We start from the raw sequence: 18421 nt of genomic DNA, 5'->3' as shown, positions 1-18421 counted from the left end.
GTAAATCAAAAAATTCCAGATGGTAAAATTGGACACTACACTTGGAGGAAGAAGAAAATTTGAGGTTGAGTTATTTCATATTAGCCTCAACAAGCTCAGTTAGGAACTAAAAAGAAGAGTGAATGTTATGCTGCGCTATCCACAAGATCTGGCTTTCTTACATCTCTTGAACAAGTATGAAGTGAAGAGGGGATGAAAACATGTGTTCGGGCATTGCTCATTGCTTACCTGAATGATCTAGAGTCTGAGTTATTCTCTGAAATGTATCAATTTTCAGCATTTATAAGATATTAACCATGCAGGATAAGAGTGCTACTAGAATCATCTGATAATCACATGACAAAGATCTGAGAAATGTTTTTCTGAATATTTTCATTGCATTGAGGCTGTATTGGTCTGTGCCCATTGCCAACTGTGAAGCAGAGCGATTGTTCTCTAAGCTTGTCTTAATAAAAAAAATCATTTTTGGTCAAAAATGGTAGAAACAAAGCTTAATGCTCTTGCTGTCATGTCAATTGAACAGGATTTACTTCACATGCTGTCTTTTGAGGATACAATCACTGAATTGCAGCACGTAAAGCTCGCAATTTACCAGTTTAAATATGCAGCATTTCATTTGACTCTTAATAGTTTATGTTTATGAAGGTGGTATGTAACTTCTTCATTGTCTTTGATTTGCTTTTCATGCTTAGTCAGTAATATACATGACAATGTTGATTGTAATTAACTGGGTACTTTTTTGCTTTCATTAATACCATGTTCACAAAAAAGGGAGACTCCCCAAAAAATTAACCCTGGCCTCCTCTCTTGTTAATCAGGCCTCAAAGAGTGAAATGCAACTACCGCCTGGGTAGAGATTAGCCACCCATAAATGACTGAGATTTTTGGAGGAAAAAAGTGAGAACTGATTCAATTTACTGAAAGTAAATGGGGGATAAGCAGGTTAGTATTAAGCAGTAATGTATTTACGGCGGTGCATAATTTTAAACTCATGAGGCATTCCATTGATCTAAGTTCCAGGTTCTAAATTGAAAAGACCAAACTCATTTTTATTGGTGATATAAACCAGCTAGCACCAGTAAAATTCCTTTCTCCCAGCATCCCTGGATCCAGACCTGTGAAGGGGAGTGGGCCTCCCCCTGCCATTTGACCTGAAAAAAGGAAACTGCAGGGAGGAGCCAGCCAGAGCCTGAAATGGGCAGAGAAGAAGCAATTTAAGCAGGAATTGCTGGACCTGGACTATGTCCGAATATTTTCTACAGTGTTGATGTTACAGTCTCTGTCCTGGGCTGAATAGCTCTCTGCTCCAACCTCATCTCTTCCAGTATCCCTGCTTCAACATCACTACACACCTGCCCTTCATTATCCCTTCATGACTTCTTGCTAATTCTTTGTTTCTTGTGCATTGGAAAGCCCCTGCTCTTGATTAAATACATTGAATCAAATAAAGGAAGAAAGTGAGTGTTAGAACTGATCAAATTAAGCAATATAGGGCCAGTATTATTACTGTGATATAGGCCCTATTCTCTTCACAACTTGTTCATTACGTGATCCTGGTCTCTGCCAATATATTTGTTCTTTGATCATAAGAACATAAGAAAGGCCGTACCGGGTCAGACCAAAGGTCCATCTAGCCCAGTATCTGTCTACCGACAGTGGCCAATGCCAGGTGCCCCTGAGGGAGTGAACCTAACAGGCAATGATCAAGTGATCTCTCTCCTGCCATCCATCTCCATCCTCTGACGAACAGAGGCTAGGGACACCATTCTTACCCATCCTGGCTAATAGCCATTTATGGACTTAGCCACCATGAATTTATCCAGTCCCCTTTTAAACATTGTTATAGTCCTAGCCTTCACAACCTCCTCAGGTAAGGAGTTCCACAAGTTGACTGTGCGCTGCGTGAAGAAGAACTTCCTTTTATTTGTTTTAAACCTGCTGTCTATTAATTTCATTTGGTGACCCCTAGTTCTTGTATTCTGGGAATAAGTAAATAACTTTTCCTTATCCACTTTCTCAACATCACTCATGATTTTATATACCTCTATCATGTCCCCCCTTAGTCTCCTCTTTTCCAAACTGAAGAGTCCTAGCCTCTTTAATCTTTCCTCATATGGGACCCTCTCTAAACCCCTAATCATTTTAGTTGCTCTTTTCTGAACCTTTTCTAGTGCTAGAATATCTTTTTTGAGGTGAGGAGACCACATCTGTACACAGTATTTGAGATGTGGGCGTACCATGGATTTATATAAGGGCAATAATATATTCTCAGTCTTATTCTCTATCCCCTTTTTAATGATTCCTAACATCCTGTTTGCTTTTTTGACCGCCTCTGCACACTGCGTGGACATCTTCAGAGAACTATCCACAATAACTCCAAGATCTGACTCGTTGTAGCTAAATTAGCCCCCATGATGTTGTATGTATAGTTGGGGTTATTTTTTCCAATGTGAATTACTTTACATTTATCCACATTAAATTTCATTTGCCATTTTGTTGCCCAATCAGTTAGTTTTGTGAGATCTTTTTGAAGTTCTTCACAATCTGCTTTGGTCTTAACTATCTTGAGTAGTTTAGTGTCATCTGCAAACTTTGCCACCTCACTGTTTACCCCTTTCTCCAGATCATTTATGAATAAATTGAATAGGATTGGTCCTAGGACTGACCCTTGGGGAACACCACTAGTTACCCCTCTCCATTCTGAGAATTTACCATTAATTCCTACCCTTTGTTCCCTGTCCTTTAACCAGTTCTCAATCCATGAAAGGTTCAAACAATGTCCAGCCCATGGGTTCTTTGCAGACCATTTACTATTGGTGGTGATATAAGTCACATGGTATTTTGCTACTACCTGACTGGATGACTGCTTTTAAAAAAAGAGAGAATAATGTATGGCAAATAGTGCATGATAAATACCACTTTTCCAGTCTGAATTTTTAAATGCCTGGCTTATTTATGCACTTTTTATGAGCCACAAATATTTCATAAATGCCTAGAGGTTGTCAAAATGCTCGTGAACTGTAAATAACATGGTTTCATGAACAGCAATGCAGCCAAACTGTCTTATGGTTTTTTCACAAATTTATTAAAGAACCTGTTTTCTGTCATTTCACCAGGCCTAGCAACTTTCTTTTTTACCAGAAACATTTTTTTTAGATTATTACTAGTCTTTAGTTGTCTATCAGTGATAATTTTTTCTCTGCTGAAGTTGTGGCTGAGCGTATCTGAGGACAATGTCATTGCTAAAAAAGAAGAGGACCTATAGATAAGTAGGCTTCTTCTTGCTTCCACTGAACTCTTCAGTGGGAGCAGGAACAGCCCTCAAATTTCTAATACACTCCATATATCATGTATTTATTCAAGTCCCATAATTTTGATGCCTATTAAAAGAAGATCTGGAGACATGATACTTTCTTTATAAAAAGAGTGATATAGATCTATATGAATATTATACTGTATGTTGCAGCTTATTTCTAAAGCCTAGTCTACACTAGAAAAGGTTTGCCTGTATAACTATACCGGCAAACCCTCCTGGTATTGGCAAGCATATGCTAGAAAAACAGTGCTGTTGCCAGTATAGCTTATACCAGTTCCCCAAGTGAAATCCACTATACTGGCAAAAGCACTTTTTCTGCCAAAATAACTGTGTTTACACTTTTGACAGAATATAAATATCTTAAAAAAAAAAACACAAGCAAAAAGTTTCTAGTGTAAACCTGCCCTAAGTCACTCTGCCTCACAAATATCTAACTACTCTTGGTTTATTTCAGAAACTTCACCCAGAATAAGTCCAATATTAAAAAGAACCCGCAAACAGGAAACCTGAATGTTTTGACAGTGCAGAGCAGAGACAGCTGGAGAACAGGTAGGAGATTTATGGCTTTTATTAGTTATTGTTAATTGGTATTCATTATTTCAAAGTATCCAAATCTGGCCTCACAGTAAAAAATAAGACACAGTCTATGCCCTGTAATTTAAAAAAACAGACATGAAACAACAAAGGGTATAATAAAAAAAATCGTGAGCAGGTACGGGAGGACAGAAGTGATACATCCCAAAGCTTATGATCAGATTTGAAATAGGTCAGTTTACTTTTGATTTTTAAGATGGATTTGTGTGTGTGTGTGTGTGTGTGTATGTGCACACGTGTATGTGAGACAGAGTGCAAGTGCACAAGCTTGTGTTAGTGTAAGAATAAGATAGACATTCATCAAGAAGGATGACAGAAGTCATATTTAATGTAATTAACGGTGTCACCCACAATCCAGTCTACCCATGGAATTTTGAGAGGTTGATATTCTGCCCCCCCGCCAAAGGATCTATCCACTAGGTAGTTTCCTCTTAATTTCTAAAGTATGTGACCAAATTCTGTTATGCAATTTTCCTTTTCTGTACAGCTATTCTAAGAAACGTTTTTTTCTTTTATATTGCACCGAATCCCATTTTAATGCACCATGTTGATTTTCCGATATGCTACATTTTTATACCTTAAACTGAAACGCAAATGATTAAAAGACAGCTTACACTATAGCAATTGACAGCAATTTAGCATTTTTTCTGAAGAATGCATTCAGTGGCTCCCTCTGCCCAAATGATCAGAGATACAACACCTTACTGAGGTTTCATTGTTGTAGACAAAATAAAAGAAACATAAAGGCAAGACCGAGATACCTTGTGAGAAAATAAGGAGTTCAAAAAAAAGGTCACAGTTAGTTACCATAACAAGGTTCTCAAGTCAGTCAGTGCTTTGCAGTATTTTGCTTTTTGATATTACAAACAGGAGGGACAAGGTAGGGACATAACATTATTTTCAATTGAAGCCTTTTAAAATGATCTTATAGAGCCATAGCTCCCGACTACATTAAACCCAATTATAGTGCCTTTTTGAAACACTGAAATATTCATAAAAAATCAGCTCCTAATTGTTTAGATTATTAGGAGACATGGCTATTGTTCCAGATTCTCTCACTGACTTGTTGTGTGACGTTGGCAAGTCAGTTAGCAGCTCTGTGCCCCAGTCTCCCCATGTATGAAATAGAAATAATAACAACAACATTTGTAAAAATTCTGTGGGACCTTTGGCTGAAAGATACTAAGGGTCTGATCCTGCACAGTCCTGAGCAATTTGGCCCCAATCCTGCCAAGTGATTGAGTATCTGAGGAGGGCCACTGAATTCAATGAGACTATTCTTGTACTTACAGAGGTTTGAGGGCTTGAAGCCCAAATGCTCAGCACCTTACTGGATCAGGCCCTAAATAAGTGTAGTGTGTTAATTATGAAATCGTTATAATTAATTTTGTTAGAGATGAGCAAAAAAATAAAAACTCAAACCCCAAAGCATTGCAACAAAAAACTTATCCAGCTAACATTTCCTTTCTTTCTGCTCTGGGAATATCCATGAGAAGATTCCAATTTGCTCAGATTCTCTTTTATTCTGGTGAGAATTTCCAAAGGCTACTACTGAACAGCCTTAGGTTCCTTTGGAAATCCCATTTTAAATAAATATTTTTTGAATAGTTTAGGCTCCAGAGTCATCATGAATATTCTAAGTACAGCTGTGTTATTTAGTGTGACTAGTCACCTATGTCACTGAGATATTGTTTCTGTTCTCTGATATGATAAGAAAGTAGCATGTCCAGAAAAAAATATTTAAAATTTAAAATTCAGTTTCTATGCATGTGACTTTGAAATTTGCTTCCTGAATATATTTTTGCCAATAAAATCCAACTGTTCAAAGGTTTAAAAAGAGTGACTAGAAAATTTCTTTAAAAATTCAATATAATAGTCATGAAAATGTATTTTTATATTTGGCCAGTTCTTACTATTATGACAGAAAGATGTTTTTATAAAATGAAGGTAATGATAGTTCTTTTTTTCATGGTAAATATTAAAAAGTGCTATAAGGTCCCAGTTCAGCAAGGTTCTTAGGGCCAATTTTTGTAAAGGTTTTTAGGAATTGCTGTGCTTGGTGTTGTGACACCTAACTAACATAGAATCCTAAATCTCATATTCAAAAGGGATTTAGGTACTTGGAACCTAAATCTCATCAACTGTCAATAGGATTTTGGCCCCTACATGCCTAATGTTTTTTTGAAAATGAGACTTAGGATCCTAAACTTGTTATGCAAAGCACTGCCACACCTGAATACCTTTAAAAAATCTGACCTAAATATCTTGCTGAATTGGGGCCTAGTTGAGCAGTTTTTTGTAAACATTATTTATTCCCTTATTCATAATTAACAGAAGAGGAGGTTTCTGGAACCTCAATTTGCTGAGAGAGAAACAAACCCTCTGATATTAGGCAGGCTTGTAAACTCCTTTTAATGTTTGGACACTACAAACCTCTTCAGAAATGGAATAAAAGACATTGTTTGGCAAAAGAAAAAGTTAGCAATAGCAGGGAACCAAGTTTTGCGACAAAATATTTAAAGGCTAAACATGTTAGCCTGATTCTGTATGCTCTCACCCATGGAACACCCATCCACTGATTCCACTGGGAGTTCTGCATGTGGAATAGGCCCCTCATCCATTAATTAGTTTCCCATCAAATGGTTCAGTTGGTCAGAATTATAAATACCCAAATTATTTCTGGGTGGACAGTGTTCCTCACCTTGTCAGACTATTTTTTATATTTGGCAGATACAGCAGCCAGTTTCAGTAATATTAAGGGCCAGATTTTGAAATTTATTCATCTGGATGAGAGGTTCTTCACACAATTATTATTAATTTATACTATACTAACACCTAGGGACCCCAGTCATGTCCCAGGACCCCATTTTGCTAAGCACTGTACACACACATACATTATAATAGAAAGACAGTTCCAGAAGGAAGGAATTTAAATAGATTTCAATGGGATTATCCATGTGAAGAACGGCTAGGCAACATGAGTAAAGTTTTCACAATTTGGTTCAAAGCATATAAGAGGTAGCTAAGAACCGAGTAGAAAAAACTGCTCACTTACATCCCCATCATCCATATCATCATCAATGGGAAAAAAAATCTTAGGTGGATAAATCACTGACCTGTTTATTTTTGGTATGTATGCAATGATTCACTGGATAGCAGGAGCCACTAGGTGGCATTTGTGATTTATTACTTTGGAAGCTTTGGTTTAAAAATATTTCATCTAATCCCCATTTTAGAGAGAACAAGACATTTAACATTCCAAGACATTTAATTCAAGAAAACCTCTCCATAATTAGATAAATGCACTGAAATTTCTTTTCTGCTATATTATTTAGGAATCCAATTTCTGAAGTTTCAATTCAAATCGTATGCATTTTTATGCATGTACTCCCTGACCCCACAGCACCAGCTTACATAAATAATTACTTGTCTACAATTAAGCTGTAAATAATGCAATCACTCCATTCTTGTCCTGTCACTCTAGTCCCAACCACAACAAATAGGGCTAATCACATACTTATTCAAGTGTGTAATTATTCACAGTTAAACTTCTGTCACTTTCACCCTGTTTGGAAACAGTAGAACACAACCTGTAATTAGCAAACGTTGCTGCAGGCACTTTTACTTGGAATTAAGCCATGGCTTCAACACCTATGTGAGCAAAGAGCTAGCCCCTTTGATTTGGGATCCTGGCATGGCTTCTTCCCCTTGGGCTATACCACGTCAGCCCTCAATAAGTCACTGAGATCAATGGATGATTAGTATGTCAAATAAGTCTATTTCAAATCACCTACTTTTGCACCATCACTGTCTCTGACATAGATATATGCATACCTAATGTGTGTGTGAGAAAGAATAATTCACACTCTCTCTCTCTCTCTCTCTCTCTCTCTCACACACACACACACACACACACACATATTATAGGGGCATCAGTAATGATTCCATAGCTAAGGTTGCCTAGAATTTTGCATTTAATGCATCAGTAAAAAAAATCTCCGGATTTTATACAATTGATAGTTTTGGGTTGTTTTTTTTGTTTGTTTTCAATGATTTTTCTTGGTTTAGAATTTGAGCCTGTGAAAGAGATCCTTCTTACCTGAAATGTCGCTGTTCATGACATTATATTTACTGTAGCACAACTACTGGAAGCAGCAACACAAATGAGAAGAATGAGTTTGTGCAGGCATACCACCAAAGAGCTACTGAAGAAGCAAATGCCTCTAAACCTTTTTCAAGTTTACTATGCTAAATCTCCCAGTGAAGTCATTGCCTCCTATTAAGTCATGCATGTCACATATGTATGACAGCCTATACATGATACTTCCTTATGCAGGGCCAGATTCTGCCACATTACTCAGCTTGAGGCATTCTATTCTCTGTGAGTCGCCCCGAGGCCTAGTAAAGGACTACTCAACCTGAGCAACGGTGGCAGAATCTGGCCCTCAGAAAATTAGAAAAACTCATTTGTCACCTGCCTTTAGCAGCAGTTCTAAAAGCAGATGGAATATGAGATTAAAACCAGTACTTGCCTTTTGCTCTCAGGTGTATAAGCTGATTATGTAGTAAAAGGTTTGAGGAACAACAGGAGTAAAAATAATTGTTCTAATGCTCTATTTAGTTTATCAAAGGAATTGGATTTGTTAGTTTTTTCTTTCCCTGTGAATGGCTAGTATGTCTCATTTTGCAGCAGTTCTCATGAAAGAAAGTTGCTTCTCACCCAGAAAACACTGCGGGCTGAGGAAAGAACATACAGACTGGTAAATGAGCCTTCTTTGTAGGGAGATGCCTGCTTTGAAATTCTTTATTAAATCCTTCAACAAACAGACTGTCCAGGATCATTGGGGAATATCTCCCTTTTACACAGGGTCTATTCTTTGAATTTGTTAGGTAATTTCACTAGTACATGTCAGGATGATGAGAAAAAAAATAGCTGTCAGAATGCATTTCAACCTTCTTTGAATATAAGGAACAAAGGGAGTCCAAAAGCTTGCTATCAAGCTGTTTTTGTGGTGTGTATAGCTAGAATCACGTGATATGGATTTGGAAATGATGAAAGCTAATTATGCACCATACCTACTGGGCAATCTATTGGTTCTAGGACAGAAATGGCTAAGGAGTACTGCACAGCTTCTAATGGGCTGGCAAGCAGTTCTAGACTAATAGATTTCAATAAAATGTCAAGCATCTGATTGCCATGGAAACATTAATATGGGATGGACCCTGTAGCACTTTTTTTTTTGCTGTTGAATTACAATAATATAAAATTGCTGTAATCTCAAAATACCTTTTGAAATGGCAGTAGCTGCCTCCCAAAGTAATGACTCACTTGAACACTCTATACTAGCCAGAACAAAATCCTCAGTAAATGTTTCCAAGATGATAGAGATTTTGCTAGGGAACTGTTATTCGCTGTCAATATGATGCAGGGAAGATGCAGACACACTGACCTTTGTTTACATTTCTAGCAGCCTGCAAAAATGATGACCTTTCATTGATGATGATATACATATGCTGAGCATTTGTTTAAACTGCCTCCCCTCAGCTGATAAACACAACCCTCTGGATTATGTTATGTAGATGAGTTGTAAGGGAAATAAAAATGAATTTCATATGTTCCTTCCCGTCAGTGCTTCCCACAGCTTTGCATTATGGAGCTTTTTAAAATATATACTCACTGGAGAAAGGTGAACGATACATATAGTTATTGCAGAGAATTTTCCCTAAAACACAATCTGTCAAACTGTCATTGCAAGCTGTCATCTGAGAAGTTGCCTTTCAGAGTTTTAATTTTTTCCCCTAACATGGGTTGTTTATAAGACACAGGGACACATATCTCCAATCAGCGCCTTTCAGAGTCCTCAAGTCTTATCAACTCCATGTGATGAAAATGTTATGGGATCTGCTAAGGATTGGGTACACCTGGTAATGAACCCACCTAGCCTCTTCTCATCATTTGAAGGTAGTAAATGCCTCATCTATTGCTGATTGGACAATCAAGAATCAGCCTATTAGGTAAGTCTGTTTCCCAGGAAAAGCAGCTGCTGATTCCATCTCCCTTTCACAGTGTAAGTATTAAGGTTGTGTTTTGCCACCAGCAAGAATAAGCAATAATGGGTGGGTTTTGCTTTATTTGTCTTGTATCTAAAGCTGAAATATGTCTGAGCTGCAATAAATTAACAGCACTATATGGTATACATCTATTCAGAAGTCTGTTACATTCCCCCGCCGCCCTCCACCCCCACCCCATTTCATAGCTTTGTATTTCATGGAGCTTTTGGTAACTTGCATGTTTCCGTTCATATGGATTATTAATGTATTTATTGTTTTCTTCTCATTTCAATTCATCTGCTGAGTTTTCTTTACACTCAGTAAATTCAGTACAGGCATCAGTCTTAGGCCTGGTCTACACTAGGACTTTAAGTCGAATTTAGCAGCGTTAATTCGAACTAACTGGTCAACCGTCCACACCAGGAAGCCATTTAATTCGAACTAGAGGGCTCTTTAGTTCGAATTTGGTACTCCACCCCGACAGGTGGAGTAGCGCTAAATTCGACATGGCTAGCTCGAATTAGGCTAGGTGTGGATGCTAATCGAACTTAGTAGCTCCGGGAGCTATCCCACACTGCACCACTCTGTTGACGCTCTGGACAGCAGTCCGAGCTTCGTTGCTCTGACCAGCCACACAGGAAACGACCCGGGAAAATTTGAATTCCTTTTCGTTTCTGGACAGTTAGAATCTCATTTTGTGGTTGGACATCGGGGCAAGCTCAGCAGCACCGGCAGCAATGCAGAGCTCTCCAGCAGAGGAGTCCGGGCAATCCAAGAATAGAAAGAGGGACCTGGCATAAACTGACCGGGAACTCTTCGATCTGATCGGTGTGTGGGGCGAGGAGTCTGTGCTTTCGGAGCTGCGCTCCAAAGCACGGAATGCAAAGACCTACGAGAAGGTCTCCAAAGCCATGATACAGAGAAAGGATACAGCCGGGATGCAACGCAGTTCCGCGTGAAAATCAAGGACCCCAGACAAGGCTACAAAAAAATCAAAGCGGCAAATGGACGCTACGGAGCCTGCCACCAGTGGCCCAGCAGTGACCATGGACTCTGATGATGGCACAGTGTCGACGGACAGTTCCTCGACGATGTTCACGGACGGGGAAGATGAGGAAGGGTTTGTGGAGGATGAGGCAGGCGACAGCGCTTACAACGCTTGTTTCCCGGAGAGCCAGGATCTCTTCATCACCGTCACGGAGATCCCCCACCAACCCTCCCCGGCCATGAACCCGGATCCTGAATCAGGGGAAGGAGCAGTCGGTAAGTGCTTTAACCATGTTAACTTTTATTATTAATGTAACAGGAATCTTAAGTGTGTGAAAAGAAGGTCTCTCTATATATGGGGATAGAACAGAAATCCTCCAGGGAGATCTCCACGAAGCTCTCCTGGGGTTACTGGAAAAGCATCAGCAGGAGGTTCCTGGGGAGAGCTGCCTTATTGGGTGCTCCGTGGTAGCACACTTTTCCGCGCGAGGCTTTCATTAATTACTCATGGATCACTGCCTCCCCGAGCACGGCTGCATCGGGCCCTGGTTCGTGCTAGCTTTCACGCAGCATGCGCTCTCTATCTCCTTCAGTGACCGTCCTCAGGGTGATCTCGCTCGGAGACTCCTGCATCTATTTAGGGTAATTACTGTAATTTTACGCCTGGTCCAAAGTATGTTTAAAAAATCTCCAGACAGATGGCATAGCACAGACTCAGCACGCAGCTGCATGACGAGCGTAATGGAAAGCCAAAGAATATCATGGATGCTCATGGAGGGAGGGGGGAATGAGGACGCAAGGTATCCCACAGTTCCTGCTGTCTCCGCTAAGCATTTGCATTCTTGGCTGAGCTCCAAATGCTTCTAGGGTCTAACACAGTGTCCGCGGTGGCTCAGGGCATAGCTCGGCAATTAACGCACCCCCACCCCCAGAAGTGAAAGGGGAAACGGTCCTGTGTTGTCTCTGTTACATGTCACCGTATCCGTAATGAATGCTACAGATACATGCAATGCTGCAGCACTGAACAACGACATCCTCACTCCCCCCCCCCACCATGGGTGGCTGACGGTGCAGTACGACTGATATCCATCGTCATCCTCAGCCCATTGGCACATGGGGCAGTGCAAAAGGACTGGTAACCATGCGTACTAGCATCGGTCAGGTCGATCAAGGGCGCCTGGCCCTAATTTTTCCTGGTAGATGGTGCAGTATGGCTGGTAACCGTCTTCATCATAGCAACAGGGGGCTGAGCTTCATCAGCCCCCACCCTTCATGTGTAAAGAAAAGATTCAATTGCCCCTGGACTAGCAGCAGGATGATGGTCTCCTTCATCCACAGTAATTAATGTCCTGCCTGGACTATCATTGCAGCTGGAGGCTTCCTTCCACTCATTTCTCACAAACAAGTCCCTGTGTCTTATTCCTGCACTCTTTATGACTTCATCACACAAGTGGTGGGACAATGGTATGGTAGCCCAGGAAGGCTGCGGGAAGGCCGGAATGAGCAGGTGGGGTTGTTTCTGGATCACCCACTGTGAATAGCATTCAGCTCAAAATTTATGTATTATCGGACACAGAGCAGCTGTGCTCTCTGGTTCTATGATACAGAGGTTCTCTAGTACACTTGCCCATATTCTAGGAAGGACTGATTCTATTTTTAGATACCAAAAAGGAGGGATTGACTCAGGGAGTCATTCCCAATTTTGCCTTTTGCGCCCCTGGCTGATCGGCCAGGGGCACTTATGACAGCACCACATGGTGCAGTGCAAAAGGACAGGTAACCATGAGCATCTTATTACCATCTTTTTACCAATTCATGGTATGGTAGATGGTGCAGTATGCCTGGTAACCATCCTTGCTGTCATGCAAAAGCAAAAGCATGCTGCTGTGTAGCGCTGCTGGCCCACCTCTGTCAGCGGCATCTAGTACACATACGGTGACATACACAAAAGGCAAAACAGGGTCCATGGTTGCGACGCTATGGCGTGTGCAAGGGCAATTCCGGGAAAAGGGGCTCAATAAGATTGTCTGCCGTTGCTTTCTCGGAGGAAGGATTGAATTGCGACATTTACCCAGAATTCATTGTGAAAATGATTTGTGCCCCACCAGGCACAGGGGTCTGAACACAGAATTCACAGAGACAGCCTAGACTCAGTTAATTGTTCGCAAAAATGTATCTTTGCAAGGAATTCACTCGCTGTTTCCCATCTCACAGCTTCCACTGTCTCCAGACCTGCCACAGCATCCACCTCGCAGAGGCTGGCAAAGATTAGGCAGAGAAAGAAAAAGACAAGGGACAAGATAGTCGATGAACGTGTGGGCTGCTAACTAGCCAAGGCGGACCAGCAGAGCCAGTGGAGGGAGACCGTCTCTCAGTACCAGCGATCACACAGCGAACGGGAGGAGAGGTGGCGTGAGGAACACAAGCAGGCGACTCAAACGCTGCTTGGACTAGTGAGGGAGCAAACGGACACGCTCCGGCGCCTTGTGGATGTTCTGCAGGACCGCAGGAGGAAAGAGCCCCCCTGCAGTGTATCTTCAACCGCCCTCCCCCGCCACAAAGTCACATACCCCCCTCACCCAAAATAACCAGGAGGAGGGGCGCCCAGGGCCGTCAATACTGTCAGTGCACCCCAGCAGAGTGCTCAAGTACCCAAAAGCTCTCATACCCTACATTTTCAGAAGTCCTTCCCTTCCTGACTCACACAAGTGCCAATCCCAGTCCCATCACCTAACTGTCTACTTAAGTAATAAAAATACTTTGCTGTTAATTAATGTTTCTGATTTTTTTTTCAAATAAGACTGTGTTTGAATAGGGGGCGGGGGAAAGGGGGTTGTTAATTGCATAGGACAGGCACCTTTCCCACGGTACAGACATGGAGGAAGGATCAGCAGCGGGTCACGCACACAGTGCAGTCAGTAGGCACCATGGTCGGTATGGGAGGTGGTTTCCAGGTTCTGAGTGGGCGGTGGGGATGTGACTTTGTAGCGGGGGAGGGCGGTTACAGATCTTATACAGCGGTCCTTGTCCTGGACCGCAGAGTCACGCAGCAGAGGAATCTGTATCCGTCCTCCTCCGCCACAAGGTCACATATCCCCCCGCACACAGAATTCGAAATAGATGGATGGCAGGCTCCGTTGAAAGAAGCATTCCGGCACTGCGGACCACTGTAGGAGCAGGAGCCTGTCATTTCTTGAGTTTAGAGGCGGTCTTTACATCAGCGCACACCCTACCCAACACAGTCTGCGTCCCAGTGTCAAGCCTTTAACGAAAAGTCATGAATAAAGAAACCTCTCTTAAGTAACAGTGTGACATGTATTTTATTTTTACACGTGTGTTGGAAATGGGGGAAATGGGGTGAACGGGTTATGTAACCAAAGAGGAGAGTCAACAGTAACTGGGCAAAGAAACAGGGGCACGTTCAGCTTCTCTGTAGAAAAACTGACCAGCCACAGGTCACGCTGCTCGCTGATCGCTGGGATTAGAAGAGTTCCTTGTCGCTGTCCCAGGCGCCTGTATAGGGCTTCATGAGCAAGTGCATTAGCGGGCAGGCTGGGTCACCTAGGATGACTATAGGCATCTGCACATCCCCAACAGTTATTTTGTGATCCTGGAAGAAACTACCTTCCTGCAGGCGTATGCGCAGCCCACAGTTCCTGAGAACACACGCATGACGAACCTTGCCCGGCCACCCGACATTCATGTTGGTAAAATGTCCCCTATGGTCCCCCAGTGCTTGCAGCACCATTGAAAAGTAGCCCAATTGCTCAGCAGCTGACTGTGGAAGAGGTGGACGATAAAGTGCGAGGAGGAGAAAACGGCGATGATAGCAGCGGGCTCCATGCTTGCAGTGATGTGGCGTCCGCGCTATCACTGACCAGAACAGTGCACGAAGAGATTGCCCGCAGGCGCTTTAAGGGAGGGAGGGAGGGATGGCGTGATTGACGATTCAATGACGACAGTTACCCAAAACCACCCTCGACACATTTCTCCCCCCAGCAGGCATTGGGGGCTCTACCCAGCATTCCAATGGGCAGCGGGGACTGCGGGAACTGTGGGATAGCTTCCCACAGTGCACCGCTTCGAAAGTCGATGCCGGCCCTGTTAATGTGGACTCAGAAATTCGAATTAGTGTCTTTACTGTGGATACACAAATTCGACTTCATAAGGTCGAATCCACAAATTCGACTTAAGTAGATTCGAAATAGTCTTGTAGTGTAGACAAGGCCTTACTGATTTTTAAACCTTAATGACATCTACTAAAATAAGCCAAGTCTGAAGAGAGTCAGTAGGTTAAAAGTTCTGAATGTTTAAATTAGGATGGTTCAAATTTGTAGATGCTCCATTTCTCCTAGGTTCTTTGAAGCTTTGGAGTGACTGGTTGAGAGCCCCTCATGACTGTTTCAAAACACATCTCAACACCCAGGAGACTGTCACAATGTCTGGGTCATCCAACTTTAACTTTCATCACTTTAAAAAGTACCCAACTAATTTTCTTCCCATTTGCTCATGGCTGTTCTCCCCCCCCCCCTTAAAGATTAATTCTAATCTGATTATCTATTTTTGAGTTCTGCAAGTATGAAACAAATTACATTTCCAGAATACAGCTGATCATATGTATTTCACATGGGTAACAACAATGACATAAGCCAAAAACATGGTACTTGGCTTGAGGAGTAAGCCAGCTTTGAAGAAAATCAGATCAGGGCAGCTCCAGGCACCAGCACCCCAAGCGCGTGCTTGGGGTGGCAAGCCACGGGGGACGCTCTGCCGGTTGCCGCGAGGGCGGCAGGCAGGCTGCCTTGGGTGGCATGCTTGCGGAGGGTCCGCTGGTCCCGCGGCTTCGGCGGACCTCCCACAGGCTGCCGCTGAATTCGCGGGACCAGGGACCTCCCGCAGGCAAGCCGCCAAAGGCAGCCTGCCTGGCATGCTTGGGGTGGCAAAATGCCTAGAGCCGTCCCTGAATCAGATGAACAGCTTTGAAGTGTTAAAGTTGGAAAATTCACACTTCTGCAGTAGAACTGTACTTTATTTACTGTAATTTACTCTGTGTATTGTAGTATAAAAATCCCAGTTTGTACTAGATATTGTATTACTTGACATAATTTTAAGGGCCGACAGGGGTTCACTGTCTGCCTCCAGATAATGAGATGAGGAATTTACCCTGCATTTTAAGGCATATGCACAAGGGACACAAATTAAGGTGGATCTTTCCATCTTAACTTGGCATTTACTGACCTGAGTGCTTGGTTTCTGCCTGCATACTGCATTATCTGCTTGTTACTTTGTTTTTAAAGAAACAAAAGTCAAAATAGTGCCAATGGAGTATGTAACGGCCTTGATCTGGAGTTATTTGCCTGGGTACTTCAGGAAACCAGCTTGCTTGTAACCAAAGTGTGATAAACCTAGGTAATCCTAAACTGAAGCAAGACAAGCTCAACATATCTTTATAACTATCATTTATTATTTCACATTTGTATATAAGATGGTGTTTTAGGTAGGGCCAGAATCAATACTCATGTCGAATAGCACCTTACTTTAAAAGTAGTCTCACTGACTTCTGGGATTATTTGAGGAATAAGGTACAATTGAGAACCAACAAGGGTTCAACTGGTCCATAATGAGTGAAGACAGTTTTTGTCCTAAAGAGCATATAATCTAAACTGATCATGGCAAGACAGGATGCTGGGGTAGATAAAAATGGGAAAGGCGGGGAGGCAAAGTGGAAGGAGAAGGTCATTTTGGAGTTGGTCTGTTGGGTTGTTTGTTTCAAGGGAATTAATCAGAGGAACATTGTTTGAGGAATTGTGTCAAGGGGGATTCTGAAGATTTATTTAAAATATAGAGTGAAATCCTGGCTCCTGTGAAGTCAGTGTTAAAACTCTCAATGACTACAGTGGGCCCAGGATTTCACCCACAGTGCATAGGCTCTGGGACAACAGAGTTTTGTAAATTAGAAATAGCATTGTGTAAACAAACAGATTGTTTTAATCTTTTGGAGACTTTTTGTACTATTGCAACAACACACACACTCCTATTTCCTCTTGTATATATCATGTGAGTGCATATATATATAAACACACATACATATGCATGTATTATTGCAAATGTGGGTAGCATACGCTAAAGAAAAAGTCCACTGAAAGCTTAGAGTAAATGGGCATTATTCAAGATTATAAGTGGTATAATAATGTGACTGTAGCATATTCTCTTGGCAGAGATGGTTAGGGAAAAAATAGTAGGCTCCCACTTACTTACAAAAAAAAAAAAGGTTTGATGAAATCCTGACATTCCTTATTTCCATAGCTCTGCATCATTAAACTCATGGATCTTCTCAAATTCATTTTGACAGAACCTTTTTTTATTTTGTTATTTGGGTTTTGTGGCATTTCCCTGGTTTTATTGATTTGCACTGCTAAAACTTAAGGCAACAAATGGGGCAAGAGCATAGTCAAATAACTGCCTCTCCAGGTTTCATTTCCTATAATGTCTGACTATATATTTCATAGACCATATATACATCCGGATGAATCAATCACTTGTTAAAGTTGCATTAAACTAAAGCACTCACAAATTATGCTATTTTATTGTACAATTTATAGCTGGCACGCAAACTTCTAGTTCTGTTCCTTCCGTTATTCATTTTTGTCCAATTATTCATTTAAATAGGTTCGCCTGAAATGCCGGAGAAATTAAATGTTCTATCCATATTCATACTAAATGAATTCATCATGATTGATGATACTAGAATGAATACAAAAGGAATTAATCATCATTAGAAAGATATTGAAAAGTGTAGCTCTGACTTTTCAATCTCTAATATACTGTTAGCTTGCTTGACATTAGAGATGAACCACAATCAAACCCTCAGCTCTGAGCTCCAGGAGGAATCTAGTTCTGGATCCAGACTTTATGGTTAAGGCCCATCTCTCCTTGAAGAAAATACTTAATGTGCTTGTTCTCCTGGATCCTTATTTTGTTTTTAAGTTATTTTGTACTCTATAGTCACTTTCAGCCACAGCCTTGAGATAGAAGCAAAGAGGAACTGTACTTCAGCTGGCAAGCACATAAGGGTGGAAAATTGACCATAATGATTACACAGTGAAAAAGGATGAATAGGGGAGATGTACTGGATATAAATAGTACTTTTGGATAACATGTACCCCATCTCTTTTTCACCCCTTGCACCCCCTCAAAGAAACCCCACAAAGTGGTTCTATAATATTTAGACAGAAAGTAATGAGTAGTGATTAAAAATAGACATCATCTGATCGCTGTTCAATGAGCAATATAAAACGAGTTAGTAAACTAATTCTTAGTCAAATTCTTCTTGGTGCAGCTAGTTCTGGAACCCCTAAGGGGAGATGCAATTCTTGATTTAGCCCTCAGTGGTGTGTAGGATCTGGTTTAAGAGGTGAATATAGCCGAACCACTCAGTAATAGCAATCATAGTGTAATTAAATTTCATATCCT

This window comes from Mauremys reevesii, linkage group 4 (genome assembly GCF_016161935.1).
Source record: "Mauremys reevesii isolate NIE-2019 linkage group 4, ASM1616193v1, whole genome shotgun sequence".
In the NCBI taxonomy this organism is placed as follows: Eukaryota; Metazoa; Chordata; order Testudines; family Geoemydidae; genus Mauremys; species Mauremys reevesii.
Note: the sequence above shows the minus strand (reverse complement) of the source record.